A 22,474-nucleotide genomic window follows, 5' to 3' on the forward strand; every position below is an offset into this window, starting at 1 on the left:
TTATTTTCTCATATAGGTGGACTCCAGTGGGCAGCATCACGATGTTCTCCCAGTTGTACTTGGAAAGAGATGCTTCTGAGGAGAAAGCTACTTTTTTCCTAAATGCATATTAGGCAAAAAGTGTGTGTCAGAGATAAAAGTATGCTGATTAAGACGTTAGTCTTGGGGCAATTAGACTTGCATCACAGTCTCCCAACTCTATTTGCTAATTGTTTAATAAACTCCCTATACCATAATTTATTATCTTGATGGATTAACAATAGTAACGCCATCTTAGAATTTTTAAGAAGAATAAATGGGATTACACATATAAAATGATGAGCACACTACCAGGGCCACAGATGTTTGTGTTGTTGCTTTTATTTAGGTTTATCCACACTGTCGTCTTACCTCCATAAGGACATAGTTAAGTCTTCTGGAGGAGAAGTGAAGAAAAGTTAAATAGAACTTTTATGTATTGAAAATTTATCTCAAATGTGCTGTTTCAAATTGAAATGAGAGTGTTTAAATCACAAGAAACTCAATTTTAGTTGGTAAACTTAAGTTTTTCCCACTACGCCCCAATGTAGAAGGGGAAAAAATAGATGCATTATAGAGCATTAATGAGTTTCATTTTATTAGCACATCCAAGTTTGTCACTGTTAAATTTATGTCCCCTCCTTTCACTTAAACGGGATTTTGTCATTTATTCAGAAAATATGTATAGACATTTCTGCATATTTACTGGAAAATTCTATGTGCAATGAAAATTAGACTCAAATGTGATCTCTGAGTTTATGTTCTAGTTAGAGAAAAAGACATGCACACCTTCACCCACCCAAAGTAAAGTATACATGGAAAGAAGGATATAACTTTAATATAAAAGAGGCACCAACATTGAAAACAGATATCATACAAATGATCCAAAGAATTAAGGTATTCGTAAAAAAGTAGTTAACACTATTGTTTTGGCTTAACCTAAAAAACAAAAGTTTGGAAGCAAAAATTGGTGCAAGACTGGATACACAGTTACATAGTATGAAGGGCCAGTGTAAAATAAAAATAGAGTTCCTTGTTCAAAAATCATTTATAATTTCAAGATGGCAATAGAAGAACGTTAAACCAAGTGTGGGCCCTTCTGAACACAGGGTCCTAGGCAACTGCACATTTCAGACACATTGAGCAGAACTCCAGAATTAAGATAAGGCCTTTTTAGCTAGAGAAGAAGGCAGGATGGGATATTTCAGGCAGGGAATTTTATCAGTTTGGGTCCTCTGAGAAGCAGACATGGAGACAAAGTTAGATGTACAAGAGCTTTATAGATGGGAGTTAGGGAAGTGGAGGATAACGACTGTGAAAGATAAAGTGGGAGAAATCAGTACTGAGCAGGGGACCCTTCAGACTGTGAAGATGTGACACTTGTAGAAGGAAAGAAGAGAGAAAGAAAATTTGGGGAAGGAGAAGTCTGAATGTAATTCACATCTGAAAAAGTCTCAGCCAAACCAATGGACAGTTCCAGAGTAGATGGTTCATTCAAGGGATCCTAAGTTGGTTGAAAATGGCCAAGGCCTAGTAGCTCTTCCATGCTTAGTCATTGGCTGGGGGCTTCCTGGGGGAGGCATGACATTGACTCTAATGCTGTGACAGGTGCTGAATGTGCTGTGTAGTTGAAAGCTGTCTGCTAACATTTCTCCTTGCAACTCAACAGTATGATCTATTATGAAAGGAAATCTGACCACTGCACGTCTACAGGTATCACAGAGTACAGAACTTTTCTGAGTGGGGAAGGAATTTCAACTTCAAACTTTGTTTCAACTTCACTAACAATCTCTTATATTTATCCATTACTTTATGATTTTCAAATCCTTTCACATTCATATTTCTAACTTCACCATAAAATCATTTGTTGACAAAATGTTTAAAAGTAAATGCATTAGCTTGAGGTTGCTCTTTGACTCTATTCTACGTTTTCCAGCAGACAGAATGACAAGGCTGGGAGATGGCCGTGTCCTATTCAGAGTACTGCTTTGCCATTTCCTCCATCAAATTGTGCTATCCTGAAGATTCCTTTTACATGAATTATACATATGTGCAAATTTCAGTAAATTTCAGCAGGAAGGTAATTTAGAAATTGCCCAATCTACATTCTTAAAAAAAGTTTTTCCTCTCTCTCACCTTACAATCAAAAGATCAATCTTGTGGTTAAAAATAATTTTAAAGGTTACCTAATGCATTCATTCATGTAATCATTTAGTGTGCATCAGATACTGTGCTAGATACTAGAGATAAAATGATAAAAAACAGCACACAGCCCCTGACTGTGATTTTTAAACTTAAGTTTGTATAATAATTATTGCAAAATCCATTAAAAATACAGATTTCTGGACCTCACCTTCAGAGATTTTATTTAGCAGATTGAAGATCTGACTCATGAATCTATGATTATCAGAAACATCCCAAGGACTTTTGTAAATATAGTTCTCAGGAAATTGTTTGAATACTCTTTGTTGTTAATTGAAGGAGAAAGACATTTGAAAAGATAGCAATTCAGTTAATACTATGTGTGGTAGGTTAAATAGTGGCCCCCAAAGATGTCCATGTCCTAGTCACTAGAAGCTGTATGTCATTTTACATGACAAAGGGAACTTTACAGTTGTGATTAAATTGATCATCTCAAAACGGGAAGATTCTTCTGGATTATCTGGATGGGCTCAATGCAACCACAAAGGTTCTGATAAGTTGGAGAAAATTGTGTTAGCATCAGACAGGAAGATACAATTACAGAAGCAGAGGATCTGAGTTGAGGAGGGATTTGAAGAAACTATGTTGTTGGCTTTGAAGGTGGAGGAAGGAGTCAGGAGCTCAAAATGCAGTTGGCCTCTGAAAGCTGCAAAAGTTAAGGAGACAGGTTCTTACCCACTATATTCTCCTAAGGAGTATGGCCTTGACAAGACTTTGATTTTGGCACAATGAAGTCCAATAAGGACTTCTTTTTTTTTTTTTTCTAACATTTATATTGTTTTTCCTCAGGTTGAAACATTTAGGACTTCTGACATTGAGAAATATAAGATAATCAATTTGTGTTGTTTTAAGTCACTAAGATTTGGTAATTTGTTACAGCAGCAATAGGACATCAATGCATCATATAATAGAAATACATAAAGCAGAATGTGGCTGTGGAGAAGGGAACACTTGAGTTCAAAGAACTCAGAAATACTGTATTTTGCATGTGTGTAATGAACAAAATTCAGAAAGTTCAAAGTAAAAAATTGAAAACATTAAATCTTGGAGGCATTGGCATCGTTAGGGGGACAAAATAGTGTAAATGCAATTCCAGGTGAGGAAATATTTATAAAGGATGGAGGAGGAGAGAATTTCCTTTTTGCCCTCTGAAGCTTGGCAAAAAAAAAAAAAAAGCAGATTAATTGGAGAAAAGGCATATAAATTTATTTTTGATCACAGTTTCATGTACTATAGGATCCTTCAGAATGAAGACCCAATCTCCCAGCAGGGTGTAGAAGCTTGTATAGCATCTTGATGTTACAGGAAGAATGGAGGCTCAGAGCATGGCCAAAAACAAGGTTATGTCAGGGTTTAGTGACAACATAGGTTATGGGAGGGAGAGGAGAGGAAATATGACTAGCAAAGGTGGTCTTGTTATAGTAAATGAAACCTCAGAGGGAGTAGACATTTGCCAATGTTTCCTTTAGATCTTTAAAGGTGTCAGATTCCTAGGTGATCTTTCCTAGATCCAGACATGGAAAGGCCTTACTACTTTAATGTAGATTCTTTACAAATACAAATTATCCCCAAAAGATAGCTTTGAAGGACCATTTCTTGTGCTGACCCTCTGACAGCCAACTCAAAATATGTCAAAGAAATATATTTTAGGGTAAAATATTTTGATTTTTTTCACTGGGCACTTTGCAGGAATTGTAGGTTGATTGTAGATAGAGACATAGTGTGCATGCAAATAGGCAGGAAAAGTAGACAGGGGCCAACTTAAGAAAGATGTGAATAATGTGTTAAATATTTTGCTTTTAATTTATCTGGAAGAAAATAAAATAGAAAGATTTCAAAGTTTAGGACAACACGGTCATAGTTGTGCTACAATTATGGACCCTGGAAGCCATCTGGACAATGGATGAAATAGATTATATTCTGTTGGAGCTTTCCAGGTGAAAAATGTAGAGGATTAAGACATTCTTGGTGAAGATTCAGAGAAGCAGGTTTAATTTACACTCTCAGACACTAAAAACTAAAAGGATCATGAGATGTCATTCCCAACATGTGATAAACAAAGTGACCCATTCTCAACTATAAGGTACAAAACATTTATATGCTGAATTTTAAATTTCTTTCTCGGTGTTCTGATTGCAAAGTTCTGGATACATTGATCAATCCCAAACTTTATTCTGTGTGTGTGTGTGTGTGGTGTGTGTGTGTGTAAGAGACAGCATACTTGTATATGCATACACATTAATTTTTACCTGTTGCTTTAAAATATTTAGTCTATTTATTGGATTAGAGAAAATAAAAGTGTAACCAAATCATGAGCCAGTGGCTTGCAGTATGCAGGATTCAATTGCTTCGGTAGTTAGCTAGTCCAACAGGAATAGGGCAGAAGAGAGCCCTCCCCGACAACCAGAAATGTCAGGTGATAATCAGGTGATGGTTAGGCACTTGTTAACTAGCTAAAAGAATAATTGGGCACAGCTGGTACCAGGAAAGGGCCGTCTCTCAGTAGATAAGAAAAATCTGAAACTGGTGGTCATTAGCTTCCCATTAAGATCTCAGGAGCTGTGTGAGTGAGCTCACACATATGCACTGAGAGGCAAAATGATGGTGTTTAACTGGTATATGACCTCCTAGGACATTGGGCTGCTAGGAGAATGCCTCAAATGAGCATGCGTACAACTCCTGTAAACACACTGCAAATGCTCCCCTCTGAAGTACTAGCAGGCCCCTGGACATGCGGACAGCCCACCCCAAGGGAAGAATCAGGGGAAAAGGAATACAAGACCCTGGAAGTATGCCAACATATGAAACCCCAAGTCAAAAGGTCAAACCACACACTTGATCTCTCAAGTCTCCCACTTGGCCCTCTTCCAAAGTGTACTTTCTTTTTCATTTCTGCTCTGAAGTTTTTAATAAACTTTCCCTCCTGCTCTAAAACTTGCCTCAGTCTCTTCTTTTGCCTTATGCCCCTCAGTCACATTCTTTCTTCTGAGGGGACAAGAATTGAGGTTGCTGCAGACCCGTATGGATTTGCCTTCACTCACACAGTGAATATGAGTGAGGTCCGGTATAAAGAAAGTGATTTATTTCCAAAGCTAACTAAGGTGAACAAACACAAGTGTCTCACCTTTAAATATACCACTTCAGCTTTGGAGCAGAAAGTGGACGTTTTTGAAAGACAGGAGAGTAAGTGAGCAAAGGGTCAGGGGGTCACTTGTCAGCTCCGGGGTCTAATCTACCGACCATAGAGCTGGTGACTGCTGGTGCCTTTGACGGCAGGACTAGGCTGAAAACTCCCCACATGGGAAGGAGTTTCATATAAATTGGCTTTTATTTCTGGCAACAACTTCTTGTTGGGTGAAAGTCCCAAAGCAACCCTCTGGAGGGTGAGAGTTCCATGTTTTGGTCTGTAAATTGACTGTTAACTCTCAAGGAGAGATCTGTCTTGGAGCACATAGATGAACTTGCCCCATAGGTAGCATATGGTGAAGGGGAAGCAAAAGGTTATCTTTACATTTCTAAAGTGCTAAGTAGGAAGTAGGGAATGAGAAAATAAGAGAAAGATTAAAAAAACAACATATCTTAGAAAAATGGGAGTATTCAGTTATAAAAGGAAATATTAGGAAGATGGAATGGACAGAATTGGGAAAATAGATTTCAAATGTGAGGAAGTAAAATATAGGACACAAATATTTTGATTTTCTTTTGTTTTTCATTTTGTGATCCCAAAATGAAGGCATCAGCAGCAGCAGCCTCGGAAACAAAAGTTCTTCTCTGATCCTCCCTGCCTTCCATTCTCCCACCCCTCCCTGACTGCACCCCAATCCCTGACATAGAAACTAGAATTCCTCTTCCCCAAGCGAGAACATAGAAACCCTTTTTCCTAAAAGCCAGCCATAAAACCTAAAAATATTCTATGTAAAAAGTGGCCATAACAGAAGCTCAAGAGAAGCCTGGGCAACATAGCCAGACCTTATCTCTACAAAATAAAAATTAAAAATTAGCCAAGTTCTGCATGCCTGTAGCCCTGCTACTTGGGAGGGAAAGGTGGCAGAATTTCTTATGACGAAGAGTTTGAGGCCACAAAGAGCCATGACTGTGCTTCTACATTCCAGCCTGGGTGATAGAGCAAGACCCTGTCTCTAGAACAAAAATTAAAGACAACTGGTCATACAGAAATTATCTGACCTACTTTGTTTGACTGTAGGTCATTTAGACTCCTATTCCAGAGAGGAAACTGCCCTATACTCAGGAGGAGGAAATGGACGCCTAGAGAGGCCAGGAAGAATCTAGACATACGAGATGTGCTGGGTTTCCCCACTCAGTCTATTAGCATTAGATCATACTCTTTTTGTCCAATAATATTTCTACAGAGCTGTATTAGTCTGTTCTCACACTGCTAATAGAAAACATGTACATTAACATATTATAGATTACCTGTAGTTATGGGATTTACTATTTCCTTTCCAGAGAGTTATAGGACTATCTTACATAATCTTTTTATTGAAATAATATAAGCTTTTGATTTAGTTACAAAATTCTAATTCTATATTGTTGTTTATAAACTAGTAAAATAGTAATCAAAACATTCTCAAAATCAATTGTTATGAGAAGAAAAAACACATATGTGAAGTTTGTTCTTTGTAAAATTATTTTTTGAATTTTTTATGTGAAAGATGCTGATTATTAAAAATTATAAATTATAAAAAAGAATTACAAAACACTATAATACATAAATATCAAATACATGTAATATGCACATATACATATATATATATACATGTGCTTGCTTTATTAAACAAATGTGATATTATATATACTATGACAAATACACATATTTGTATATCTGTTAGAAAAACACTAGGAAAACATGGCAAATTTAAATAAAAATTACCTATAGATAACAGAAATTTTAGTACTTCATTTTTTAACAATTCTGAAATTAACATGAATTACTTTTGAAATCAGAAAAATGATATCAGAAATTCTATAAAAATAAGCAATATGTATTTGGCCTTAAAACAGTTTGTAAGCACTTTCTATACTGTCATTGAAGCAGCCAATCAGATAAGTTAGGTTGTATACTAGATCTACTTTGTGTTTAAGAGGTGTTTTGACTAAAAATCCAATATGCAGAATCATTATTTGATGTTTCTATCACCATATGACAGACTATGTTTAAACAATGCAAATTGTGAATTCACTTGCAGCTCTGATTTTTTGACCTGAAATACTTCTGCCAAGAAAACATAAGTAGGTGGCCGGGCGCGGTGGCTCAAGCCTGTAATCCCAGCACTTTGGGAGGCCGAGACGGGCGGATCACGAGGTCAGGAGATCGAGACCATCCTGGCTAACACGGTGAAACCCCGTCTCTACTAAAAAATACAAAAAAAACTAGCCGGGCAAGGTGGCTGGCTCCTGTAGTCCCAGCTACTTGGGAGGCTGAGGCAGGAGAATGGCGTAAACCCGGGAGGCGGAGCTTGTAGTGAGCTGAGATCCGGCCACTGCACTCCAGCCTGGGCGTCAGAGCGAGACTCCGTCTCAAAAAAAAAAAAAAAAAAAAAAGAAAACATAAGTAGGAATCAAAAAAATTTTTTTAAAAAAGAAATTGGGGTTTGTGGTAACAGAATGGTCTTATTTTTCTTGCATCAGTTATACAACCATCTTTATTTGTCATTTTGTAGATACTTGGGAATTGTATTTATCATAGGGCATTTTCATATCTTTAAAAATATTTTCTGTTCCTTGTGGCCCATTGAGTGTTAAGGCTTTGACAATCCCTGGGGAGGATCCTGAGGCCTTTGTGGCTACATGAGCCATAACCTATACCTTGCATCATATACAAAAATAAATCGAATAGACCATAGACCTAAATGTAAAATCTAAGACCATAAAACGTAGAAAAAGCTTACCACAGAGACTTCTTAGCTGTAATATAGAAAGCAAGAAACATAAAAGAGAGAAAAATGATAAATTGGACTTCATTGAAATTAAAACTAGATCTTTGAAAGGAAATATTAAGAAAATGAAGAGACAAACCACAGAATGGAGAAATGTTTGCAAAGCACCTGATAAAGGATTGATAGCACCAGACTACATAAAGAACCACTATATCTCAATAACAAGAAGACACACAACACAATCTAGAAATGAGTAAGTGATGTGAACAGATCCCTCAAATAAATGCACACAAAACATAAATAACTACAAAAAATTGTTCATCATTACTTCATTAGGGAAGTGAAAATTGAAATCATAATGAGATACCAATATATACCTGTTGAATGGCTAAAATAACAATATTAACAATAATACCTGAAAATATCAAGTGATGACAAAGATGCGGAGCCACTAAAACTCATATACATTATTTGTGGGAATAAAAATATCATATAGCCCCTTTGGAAAACAGCTAGATAGCTTCCTATAAAGGAAATTACATGTTTGCCATATGAATCAACAATTCAGTACTCAGGTATTTACCTGAAAGAAATGAAAGCATCTGTAAAAAATTCTCCATGCAAATATGCATAGTAGCTTTATTTATAATTGCACAAATTGAAAGCAACCCAATTATCTATCAATGAATGAATATATAAACATATTGTATCATATGCATACAATAACATATAACTCAAAGTGGCAATAAAAGACAATGAATGACTGTTAATGCAATGACATTATGGCTATCAAATGCATTATGATAGGTGTAAGAAGCCCAGATCAGAAAGCTACATACTCTATTATTATATGACTTCGAAGGGGCCTTTTGAGGGTGATGAGAATGTTCCGTATCTTGATTGTAGTGGTGGTTATACTATTTTGAATATTTGTCCAAATTAATAAAAGTGAACACACAAGATTAAATTTTACTCTATATGAATTATACCTCAATAAACCGAATTTTAAAATATAGACTCCCAGAAAATAGATATATCACTAACTATACATGTGGTGCTGATATAAATATTGAGTTTTGTTCTGTGGCTCTGTCCTACAATTTATTCTTCATTGAAATTCAGGGTTTTTTTTTTTTTAACGTTTTGATTTTTATGTTTCTTAGAAATCAGTCCATACTTTTTTTCTTGCCACTAGACCTTAATGGACTTAATAATAGCAACTTTCTTCAAGGGTCCTTTCTTGAGGAAATTAATTTCTTGGTGACCTCATGGATATTCTGAATTGGAATGAAGTGTATATATCTTCTTCTGGACATCTTTCAATTTCTCTGTGGTCATTCTTTAATCTAAGGAAATACGTTATTATAGTCTTTGTGGTCTCCTTTAGCAACTTCTCCAGCTGCAAAAAGCTGACCTTCCATCAAAACTTCTGGAAATCACTGCTGAAAAACCCATGCTTACTTTCACTTATTACAGCTTATATTATTTCATGTATAAATATAGCTTGGAAAATCCACATTATGCTAATGTGTAGGCTGTGGATGAAATTTAATTTTGTCAGACACAATATTTTATTCTGTAAGCAGAAAATGGATTTAATCAAACATTATTTATTCCACACAGAAAACCTATATCATCATGAAGCATATTTTAGGCACTTAACATTGTGGTCCCTCAAACTCATGATTTGACATTATGTATATCCTGTTACAAAACACTATCATTACATTAAAGTGAAAGTCCACTGCTTCCTGTCACTTAAGTAAACAAAAAATTCCAATATATTGCAATCAATCTAAACTAAAAAATCATTTCTTTCTTTGATATAAAATTATACCTAAAATGTACATACCACAATGAGCATTACCTCTGGATATCATTAAATCAAATAAGCTATTTACTACAAAACCAGAGTTATTGTATATAACACACTGAATATATATAATAGATAAAATATTGAATTATTTTTCTCATATTATTCTGTAATTAAAAATAAAAAATAAATTTCAGCTTTCTGCCCTAAAATGAAGTTATAGATTCCCATTTTTGCTTTTAGTTTGTGCATATTTTACACTGGCTTTAAATAGAACTTTCCATTTCTATTTGATGTGACATTAGGAAAGGGCAACGTATGGGGTTAAAGTATACAGACCATTTCTCAATTTTATCCTAGGAATAATGTGAAATAGTTATTGTTATTTCATTTACATTTTTCTGTGCCTTCTTGATATGTTAGACCAGTTAAAAGTAAAATGGGTTCACTTCCTAAGCATATAGTGAAATGACATGCAATCAGGTGATTTCATTCATTCTAGCTTTTAATTTGCTTTTGAATTTTAGTTCTATTACCTAAAGGGATATAATAATAAGAAAAAATTCCAGGGCAAATCAGTTTTTCTGTCTTTGAACTTGGGATAGGGTACACACTGTTAGGTTGTATGGTCAGAAAGCATTATAGGAAAAGATGATACTCAATTGTTTACTAACAGCTGTTTCTGGTTCTGAAAATCCATAGTCTATCCTATAAGGTCCTCTTCAGCTAGATGTTTTCCTTAACTATTTAGAAAAAGACAACATGTAGACAGACACAACTTTTTAATTCTGACTTAAAAATTGTGACTTTTAATTGGAGTATTTATCATAGTCCATTAAATTAGATTTAATTTAATCCTCCATATTCCTGGAAATAGGTCTATACTTAGGCCAGATAAAAGGCTTATAATGTTACAAATATGTCTACCTTATAAACCAGCACCATCAAATATTAACAAATAAAGATGAAATTATATATTCAAAACTAAAGGAAGAAAAAGGGGAAGGGGGGAAGGAAGGAAGGAAGGAAGGAAGGAAGGAAGGAAGGAAGGAAGGAATGAAGGAAGGAAGGGTGGGTGTAGGAGGAAATAAATGACTGCCTAAATGAGGACATGCAATGGCTATTTATTCAGAGCTACAGCAAAGGAGTCAGCTAACCATCACTTGTATTTGGCAAAGACTCAAAGGCAGGCAGAATGGTGGGAAAGCTTCACAGTGGAAAAAATAAAAGAGAAAGTCTTCAGGTATTTTCTGCTTGGAAGCTGTTGACATAGAGAAGCTGTAAGTAAGCTAGTTAGAAGTGTGCATTCTGTGTGATTGGTTAAGGGGAATATGTTTGGCTTTCTCTGGTTGATCCTATGGAAAGACAGGGAGTCAATGTGGATTGTCACCTCCACCTGTCTTCCAATCTTTTCTCAGTGCCTCCCATTAACTAGACTTACATGGAAATCAGAGAGCACAGTGAGGAACATGAGAAATATTTGTCCCTGCAATACAAAGCAGAGCACTGGAAGGGTGAAGGAGTAATTTGAGTACAAACAAAATAAAGTCTATACTCTGTAAATATCCATCATTAAGGAGGGGCAGTTCCAAGATGGCCGAATAGGAACAACTCCAGTCTACAGCTCCCAGCGTGAGTGACACAGGAGACAGGTGATTTCTAAATTTCCACCTGAGGTACTGGGTTCATCTCACTGGGGTTTGTTGGACAGTGGGTGTAGGACAGTGGTTACAGCCCACCAAGTGTGAGCTGAAGCAGGGCTAGGCATCACCTCACCCAGGAAGTGGAAGGGGTCAGGGAATTCCCTTTCCTAGCTAAGGGAAGCTGTGACAGATGGCACCTGGAAAATCAGGTCACTCCCACCCTAATACTGCGCTTTTCCAATGGTCTTACCAAACAGCATCCCAGCAGATTATATCCTGCGCCTGGCTCGGAGGGTCCCATGCCCACGGAGCCTCACTCATTGCTAGCACAGCAGTCTGAGATAGGATTGCAAGGCAGCAGCAAGGCTGGGGAAGGGGAGTTCGCCATTGCTGAGGCTTGAGTAGGTAATCAAAGCAGCCTGGAAGCTCGAACTGGGTGGAGCCCACCACAGCTCAAGGAGGCCTGCCTGCCTCTGTAGACTCCACCTCTGGGGGGTAGGGCATAGCTGAATAAAAGGCAGCAGAAACCTCTGCAGACTTAAATGTCCCTGTCTGACAGCTTTGAAGAGAGTAGTGGTTCACCCAGCACGGAGTTTGAGATCTGAGAACAAACAGACTGCCTCCTCATGTGGGTCCCTGACCCCGGAGAAGCCTAACTGGGAGACGCCTCCCAGCAGGAGCAGACTGACCCCTCACACGGCCGGGTACCCCTCTGAGACGAAGCTTCCAGAGGAACGATCACGCAGCAACATTTGCTGTTCAGCAATATTCGCTGTTGTGCAGCCTCCGCTGCTGATACCCGGGCAAACAGGGTCTGGAGCAGACCTCCAGCAAACTCCAACAGACCTGCAGCTGAGGGTCCTGTCCTGACTGTTAGAAGGAAAACCAACAAACAGAAAGGACATCCACACCAAAACCCCATCTGCATGTCACCATCATCAAAACCCAAAGGTAGATAAAACCACAAAGATGGGGAAAAAAGAGAGCAGAAAAGCTGACAATTCTAAAAATCAGAGCACCTCTCCCCCTACAAAGGAATTCAGCTCCTTGAGTTGAGAGAAGAAGGCTTCAGACAATCAAACTTCTCTGAGCTAAAGGAGAAAGTTCGAACCCATCGCAAAGAAGATAAAAACCTTGAAAAAAAGATTAGAACTAGAATAACCAGCGTAGAGAAGTCCTTAAATGACCTGATGAAGCTGAAAACCATGGCATAAGAACTACATGATGAATGCACAAGACTCAGTAGCTGATTTGATCAACTGGAAGAAATGGTATCAGTGTTTGAAGATCAAATGAATGAAATGAAGCTAGAAGAGAAGTTTAGAGAAGAAAGAGTAAAGAGAAAAGAACAAAGCCTCCAATAAACATGGGACTATGTGAAAAGGCCAAATTTACATCTGATTTGTGTACCTGAAAGTGACGGGGAGAATGGAACCAAGTTGGAAAACACTCTGCAGGATATTATCCAGTAGAACTTCTCCAACCTAGCAAGGTAGGCCAACATTCAAATTTAGGAAATACAGAGAATGCCACAAAGATACTCCTTGAGAAGAGCAACTCCAAGACACATAATTATCAGATTCACCAAAGTTGAAATGAAAGAAAAAATGTTAAAGGCAGCCAGAGAGAAAGGTTGGGTTACCCACAAAGGGAAGCCCATCAGACTAACAGTGGATCTCTCAGCAGAAACTCTACAAGCCAGAAGAGAGTGGGGGCCAATATTCAACATTCTTAAAGAAAAGAATTTTCAACCCAGAATTTTATACCCAGCCAAACTAAGCTTCTTAAGTGAAGGATAAATAAAATCCTTTACAGACAAGCAAATGCTGAGAGATTTTGTCACCACCAGGCCTGCTCTACAAGAGCTCCACAAGGAAGCACTAAACATGGAAAGGAACAACCAGTACCAGCCACTGCAAAAACATGCCAAATTGTAAAGACCATGGATGCTAGGAAGAAACTGCATCAACCAATGAGCAAAATAACCAGCTAACATCATAATGACAGGATCAAATTCACACATAACAATACTAATCTTAAATGTAACTGGGCTAAATGCTCCAATTAAAAGACACAGACTGCCAAATTGGATAAAGAGTCAAGATCCATCAGTGTGCTGTATTCAGAAGACCTATCTCACTTGCAGAGACACACATAGGCTCAAAATAAAGGGATGGAGGAAGATCTACCAAACAAATGGAAAACAAAAAATGGCAGGGATTGTAATCCTAGTCTCTGAGAAAACAAACTTTAAACCAACAAAGATCAAAAGACACAAAGAAGGCAATTACATAATGGTAAAGGGATCAATTCAACAAGAAGAGCTAACTTTCCTAAATATATATGCACCCAATACAGGAGTACCCAGATTCGTAAAGCAAGTCCTTAGAGACTTACAAAGAGACTTAGACTCCCATACAATAATAATGGGAGACTTGAACACCCCATGTCAACATTAGACAGATCAATGAGAAAGAAAGTTAACAAGGATATCCAGGAATTGAACTCAACTCTGCACCAAGTGGACCTAATAGACATCTACAGAACTCTCCACTTCAAATCAACAGATTGTATATTCTTCTCAGCACGACATTGCACTTATTCCAAAATTGACTACATAGTTGGAAGTAAAGCACTCCTCAGCAAATGTAAAAGAACAGACATTGTAACAAACTGTCTCTCAGACCACAGTGCAATCAAACTAGAACTCAGGACTAAGAAACTCAATCAAAACCGCTCAACTACATGGAAACTGAACAACCTGCTCCTGAATGACTACTGGGTACATAACGAAATGAAGGCAGAAATAAAGATGTTCTTTGAAACCAATGAGAACAAAGACACAACATACCAGAATCTCTGGGAAACATTTAAAGCAGTATGTAGAGGGAAATTGATAGCACTCAATGCCCACAAGAGAAAGCTGGAAAGATCTAAAATTGACACCCTAACACCACAATTAAAAGAACTAGAGAAGCAAGAGCAAACACATTCAAAAGGTAGCAGAAAGTAAGAAACAACTAAGATTACAGCAGAACTGAAGGAGATAGAGACACAAAACACCCTTCAAAAAATCAATGAATCCAGGAGCTGGTTTTTTGAGAGATCAACAAAATTGACAGACCACAAGCAAGAATAATAAAGAAGAAAAGAGAGAAGAATCAAATAGATGCAATAAAAAATGATAAAGGGATATCACCACTGACCCCAAAGAAATACAAACTACCATCAGAGAATACTATAAACACCACTATGCCAATCAACTAGAAAATCTAGAAGAAACAGATGAATTCCTGGACACATACACCCTTCCGAGACTAAACCAGGAAGAAGCTGAATCCCTGAATAGACCAATAGCAGGCTCTGAAATTGAGGCTATAATTAACAGCCTACCAAACAAAAAAGTCCAGGACCAGATGGATTCACAGCCAAATTCCACCAGAGGTACAAGAAGGAGCTGGTACCATTTCTTCTGAAACTATTCCAATCAATACAAAAAGAGAGAATCCTCCCTAACTCACTTTATGAGGCCAAAATCATCTTGATACCAAAGCCTGGCAGAGACACAACAAAAAAAGAGAATTTTAGACCAATATCCCTGATGAACATCGATGCAAAATCCTCAATAAAATACTGGCAAACCGAATCTAGCAGCACATCAAAAAGCTTATCCACCATGATCAAATGGGCTACATCCCTGGGATGCAAGGCTGGCTCAACATACACAAATCAATAAACGTAATCCAGCATATAAACAGAACCAAAGACAAAAACCACATGATTATCTCAATAGATGCAGAAAAGGCTTTTGACAAAATTCAACAGCTCTTCATGCTAAAAACTCTCAATAAATCCGGTATTGATGGAACATATCTCAAAATAATAAGAGCTATTTATGACAAACCCATAGCCAATACCATACTGAATGGGCAAAAACTGGAAGCATTCCCTTTGAAAACTGGCACAAGACAGGGATGCCTCTCTCACCACTCCCATTCAACATAGTGTTGGAAGTTCTGGTCAGGGCAATTGGACAGGAGAAAGAAATCAAGGGTATTCAATTAGGAAAAGAGAAAGTCAAATTGTCCCTATTTGCAGATGACATGATTGTATATTTAGAAAACCCCATCATCTCAACCCCAAATCTCCTTAAGCTGATACGCAACTTCAGCAAAGTCTCAGGATACAAAATCAATGTGCAAAAATCACAAGCATTCTTATACACCAATAACAGACAAACAGAGAGTCATATTATGAGTGAACTCCCATTCACAATAGCTTCAAAGAGAATCAAATACCTAGGAATCCAACTCACAAGGGATATAAAGGACCTCTCCAAGGAGAACTACAAAATACTGTCCAATGAAATAAAAGATGACACAAATAAATGGAAGAACATTCCATGCTCATGGATAGGAAGAATCAATATCGTCAAAATGGCCATACTGCCCAAGGTAATTTATAGATTCAATGCCATCCCCATCAAGCTATCAATGACTTTCTTCACAGAATTGGAAAAAACTACTTTAAATTTCATATGAGATCAAAAAAGAGCCTGCATTGCCAAGACAATCCTAAGCCAAAAGAACAAAGCTGGAGGCTTCATGCTACCTGACTTCAAACTAGACTACAAGGCTACAGTAACCAAAACAGCATGGTACTAGTACCAAAACAGAGATAAAGACCAATGGAACAGAACAGAGCCCTCAGAAATAATACCACACATCCACAGCCATCTGATCTTTGACAAACCTGACAAAAACAAGAAATGGGGAAAGGATTCCCTATTTAATAAATGGTGCTGGGAAAACTGGCTAGTCATATGTAGAAAGCTGAAGCTGGATCCTTTCCTTACACCTTATACAAAAATTAATTCAAGATGGATTAGAGACTTAAATGTTAGACCTAATACCATAAAAACCCTAGAAGAAAACCTAGTAATACCATTCAGGACATAGGCATGGGCAAGGACTTCATGTCTAAAACACCAAAAGGAATGGCAACAAAAGCCAAAATTGACAAATGGGATCTAATTAAACTAAAGAGCTTCTGCACAGCAAAAGAAACTACCATCAGAGTGAACAGGCAATCTACAGAATGGGAGAAAATTTTTGCAATCTACTCATCTGACAAAGGGCTAATATCCAGAACCTACAAAGAACTCAAACAAATTTACAAGAAAAAAACAACCCCATCAAAAAGTGGGTAAAATATGAACAGACACTTCTTAAAAGAAGACATTCATACAACCAACAGACACATGAAAAAATGCTCATAATCACTGGCCATCAGAGAAATGCAAATCAAAACCACAATGAGTTACCATCTCACACCAGTTAGAATGGCAATCATTCAAAAGTCAGGAAACAACAGGTGCTGGAGAGGATGTGGAGAAATAGGAACACTTTTACACTGTTGGCGGGACTGTAAACTAGTTCAACCATTATGGAAAACAGTATGGCGATTCCTCAAGGATCTAGAACTAGAAGTACCATATGACCCAGCCATCCCATTACTGGGTATATACCCAAAGGATTATAAATCATGCTGCTATAAAGACACATGCACACGTATGTTTATTGTGGCACTATTCACAATAGCAAAGACTTGGAATCAACCCAAATGTCCATCTGTGACAGACTGGATTAAGAAAATGTGGCACATATACACCATGGAATACTATGCAGTCATAAAAAAGGATGAGTTCATTTCCTTTATAGGGACACGGATGCAGCTGGAAACCATCATTCTCAGCAAACTATCACAAAAACAGAAAACCAAACACCACATGTTCTCACTCATAGGTGGGAATTGAACAATGAGAACACTCGGACACAGGAAGGGGAACATCACATACTGGGGCCTCTTGCGGGGTGGGGGAGGGGGGAGGGATAGCATTAGGAGATATACCTAATGTAAATGACAAGTTAATGGGCACAGCACACCAACATGGCACATGTATACATATGTAACAAACCTGCATATTGTTCACATGTACCCTAGAATTTAAATTAAAAAAAAAAATCCATCATTAGATACCCTATATTGTCAATTTATATCTTAGATTTTGAATAAAATAGTCAAGTCCTAAACCAAAGCTTATATACAGCTGTGGTCTCCATTGACAGTCTGCATCACAGCAAATGTACGTTTGATTCTGTATTTGAAAGCTACATTTCTGAATGTAGGCAAGAGTTGTTGATAAATTTAAATACCTTAAAGTATTAGGAGTGATTATGGATTATCATGTGTGCTTTAGTTATTCATTTTTGTTCTTGCTCCCTCATATTTGCTTCACCACATCTCAGAATTCTACTTCTTACTCCGTTAGTTGTACTTTCACTAGTCATGTTTTTATGTCAGTCTCTACCACAGGCATCAGTAGATATCACAGGAAATGGTCAGTTGCTTTGATTGGTTATCACGTTGCTTACAATTATCCCACCTTCTTTCCCTTATGAGACACTGAACTCCCACATATCTATCTATAATCCTTTGCTCTGAAAAAATATACTGGCCATGTTTCCAGGTTCTTGCTTTCTAGCATCGAACTTAAAACAATTTCACAATATAGGGCCTGCCAGGCGGTAGAGAGTAGAAGGGAGAGGAGCAGAAAAATTACCTATTGGGTACTAAGCTTAGTACCTAGGTGATGAAATAAGTTGTACATCAAAACCCCGTAACAAGAGTTTCCCTATACAAAAAATTTGCACGTGTACCCCTGAACCTAAAACAAAAGTTTAAAAAATCCTGCAACAAAGTGTACCTCAAAAGATACTTTTGAAACTCTGGGCCAGGTGCCATCCCAACACTTTTGGAGGCTGAGGCCGGAAAATCACTTGAGCCCAGGAGTTCAAGACTAGCCCTGGCAATATATCAAGACTGTCTCTATCAAAAAAAAAATGAATTTTTAAAATAAAAATTAGATTCCTGAGGTAAGCAAATATTGTTCTCCTTGCTCCTTACTTATACCCATCCAACTTCCTCTAACATTTTTGGACACAGATTAACTCCCAGTGTCATGTTCAGGTTCAGTTACAAAATAGTCATCTGCTGAGTTGTGACATAAATACGTATATACTAACACCTTATTTAAAATTGAAAGATAATTTTATGTACACACACAAAATTGTCATTTATCTTATCTTTTCTAAAGGTGATATGTGTGGTATCTGTAAAGGCACCTAATTCCACTTTTAAAAATTAGTAACTAATTTTTTAATAATTTTGAAAAGTAAGCAATATTCTCAATGAGGTTTGAACAGTAAAGTGTTAAATGGAATCATCTCTTCAGACTAGGAAGTAATGGCTTCAGTCTAGACTTTTCCTTCCTTCCTTTTTCATTGTCTGAATATCTTGCTTTCTTTATAGATGCCATGATATATCCCATCAGCAATATGGAAATACGGTCTACTAGGTCATTTGAGGAATAATAAAAACATATAAAGTTATTACTATGTGGTAAATTATATAGATTACCATTTAATCCTCACAACAGTCCTAAAGTAGCTATAATTACCATACTTTTAAGACAAGAAATCTGAGACAAAGTGAAGTTAAATAATTAGCTTAAGTTTACAAAGCTAATAATTAGCAGAGTTAGAATTCAAACCAAGAAAGTCTGGCTCCAAATTTGTGTTCTTAATTCCTACATTCTACCACCCCTACCCGACAGCATTTGCAATGCCAGTTTACATGAATTGAGGTAGAAACAAGGGCGTAGACAAAATGTTGACCATAATGAAACAATAACATATCCATGAAGCTACAAGATGGCTTCACGGTCAATAAGTGAGTCACCATCAGAAGCAGAGAAGCACTTGCCTTCTTCTGGTTTCTTAGAAACCTGGTCAGGGGTGTGTGTACATAAATACACATACAAAAAGGAAGATTTCCTCGAGACAGTTCGAGGAGAAACTAGAAAACCAACAATAGCCCTTGCCAAGAAGGTCTAGAATAACCAGCCAAATCATTCATGGGATCTCCCATTGGACTACTTTGCTATTCTATTTCCTCTCTCCCACTAGAACTGACTGTTCATTTTCATCTCATTACTTCCATTCCACCTAGGCCAATTTATTTTTGCTCTGAGCTCATAGTACCAGATATAAATGTATAAATATAGCCTTCACAAACACATAATCACAACATCTAATCACCATGTAGTAATTTAACACATTCAAGTCACTTTTAAAACATTAATTTAAAATATCCATGAAGCCTATTGTTGAAAGATGATTTTATCCTCTGCTATTAATGCCTGAAGTGGATAGTGTGATGCTTCCTCTAAAAGCTTGGGGACTCCTGAATTACTTTGGACGACTAACATTCTGAAACACACAGAGATAGTATATAACATTGCCTTCAGTTATATTTAGCCCTCTTTTGTTTTGTCATTATAATTTAGCTCCTATATACATGATTAGTGGAGGTGTAACTGCTGTTTATAGCCCTATAGCTTTTTCATGGTAACATATCTAACACCTGTCAAGAAGGGTGGCTCACTGTTTTGAGAGCCTCCAGTTAAATGTGGGCTCCAGTAGTGCTAGCAGCCCTGCCCTAATGAGAAATGAAGGGGAACTGGACATGGATGTTTACAATGTGTTTTCCAGAGGATACTTCTTTTACCTGGCGTACCTGGCAGACAGCCTAAAGACTAGTTGTCTGACCTGTGACCAGGAGTCCCTCACAGGGGAAATTTGTTCATTTTGGCAGATGCCCTTGTGGCTCTTTTCTGACCTCTGTCCAGTTGATGCCTTCCTGATCATCACTCTGGCTCTAGGAGCCTGACTTTGTGTTCTCCCTGGTATCGGGGGAAAACCTGGGACGGTCCCTATTTCTTCTAATGGAAGGTGCACATTTAATTTACCACCACAGCAGGAAACAAGTTCAAAGATTTTTTACTTACAGATCCTGGGCCAGGAGAGCAGTCCTCCATCCCCAGGTGATGTGAGGCAAGAATGAAGGGTTAGGTAGAGAGAGACAGAATAAGCACCTGGGCAACTAGTGGAATGTAAAAGGGAGTAGTAGGATGTGGGTCCCTTTAAGTTTGCAGGCAAATGCCTGAATGGTTTAAAGGAGGTAGCAGGAAAGTGGGGAGTCCTTTCTGGCAGGCAGAAGAGGTGCCACTAAGTTCTTATCTCTGACCACCAGCTTAAGTCATTTGGTTGTGGTATATAACTGGAAACTGTCTCAAGGGTGACTGAGCCTTGCTTTTGGTATGAGGAAGGTGAACTTGTATTCAAAATGGATGCTGAGGCAACAGAAAATTATAACTCACTACACTCACTTTAAAATTATTTGGATAAATAGAAAGCTGAAACTGGATCCTTTCTTTAGTCCTTATACAAAAATTAATTCAAGATGGATTAGAGACTTAAATGTTAGATCTAATACCATAAAAACCCTAGAAGAAAACCTAGTAATACCATTCAGGACATAGGCACGGGCGAGGACTTAATGTCTAAAACACCAAAAGCAATGGCAACAAAAGCCAAAATTGACAAATGGGATCTAATTAAACTAAAGAGCTTCTGCACAGCAAAAGAAACTATCATCAGAGTGAACAGGCAACCTATAGAATGGGAGAATATTTTTGCAATCTACTCATCTGACAAAGGGCTAATATCCAGAACCTACGAAGAACTCAAACAAATTTACAAGAAAAAAACAAACAACCCCATCAAAAAGTGGGCAAAGGATATGAACAGACATTTCTCAAAAGAAGACATTCATACAGCCAACAGACACATGAAAAAATGCTCATCATCACTGGTCATCAGAGAATACAAATCAAAACCACAATGAGATACCATCTCACACCAGTTAGAATGGCAATCATTAAAAAGTCAGGAAACAACAGGTGCTGGAGAGGATGTGGAGAAATAGGAACACTTTTACACTGTTGGCGGGACTGTAAACTAGTTCAACCATTATGGAAAACAGTATGGCGATTCCTCAAGGATCTAGAACTAGAAGTACCATATGACCCAGCCATCCCATTACTGGGTATATACCCAAAGGATTATAAATCATGCTGCTATAAAGACACATGCACACGTATGTTCACTGCGGCATTATTCACAATAGCAAAGACTTGGAATCAACCCAAATGTCCATCAGTGACAGACTGGATTAAGAAAATGTGGCACATATACACCATGGAATACTATGCACCCATAAAAGAGGATGAGTTTGTGTCCTTTGTAGGGACATGGATGCAGCTGGAAACCATCATTCTCAGCAAACTATCACAAGAACAGAAAACCAAACACCACATGTTCTCACTCATAGGTGGGAATTGAACAATGAGAACACTTGGACACAGGAAGGGGAATATCACACACCGGGACCTGTTGTGGGGAGAGCGGGGGAGGGATTGCCTTGTGAGTTATACCTGATGTAAATGATGAATTGATGGGTGCTGACGAGTTGATGAGTGCAGCACACCAACATGGCACAAGTATACATATGTAACAAACCTGCAGGTTGCGCACATGTACCCTAGAACTTAAAATATAATAAAAAATAAAAATAAAATAAATACATGCATAAATAAAAAGAAATACAATAAAAAAAGTTTTTGAATAACTTTAAACTGGCTCGATTCATTCTTTATGAGCATTGGACCCAGTCTCTGCTGCTTTCTGCAAATTACTGTCAGCTCAAAAAGGTGATGCGATCTGCAGAAGTTAAAGAGGTAAACGTTGCATTGTTTATATTCTAGAGGCCTGTTTTTCTCCAGCGCGATCTGAAATTATCTAAGCTTTTCTTTGCAAAACACTGAATGACATAAGGGATTTAGATAAGAACATGACCCAAAAGCCAAAGATAGCCAGAGTTTTCAAATATATGTCAAGATATTTCAGATCAGAACAAACATGTACCAAAAACGAGTTCAT

General features: G+C 37.6%; 1 long non-coding RNA gene across 1 annotated transcript; it reads left to right on the forward strand.

Moving 5' to 3' along the window:
- The first annotated feature begins 2,125 nt into the window (after positions 1-2,125).
- On the forward strand, positions 2,126-22,079 carry LOC117099358. The gene is made up of 3 exons (XR_004443780.1): positions 2,126-2,136; positions 5,400-5,407; positions 21,939-22,079. It is a non-coding gene; the product is annotated as an uncharacterized LOC117099358 (long non-coding RNA).
- Positions 22,080-22,474: the final 395 nt, after the last annotated feature.

Source organism: Trachypithecus francoisi, unplaced genomic scaffold (genome assembly GCF_009764315.1).
Source record: "Trachypithecus francoisi isolate TF-2019V2 unplaced genomic scaffold, Tfra_2.0 Lachesis_group16, whole genome shotgun sequence".
In the NCBI taxonomy this organism is placed as follows: domain Eukaryota; kingdom Metazoa; phylum Chordata; class Mammalia; order Primates; family Cercopithecidae; genus Trachypithecus; species Trachypithecus francoisi.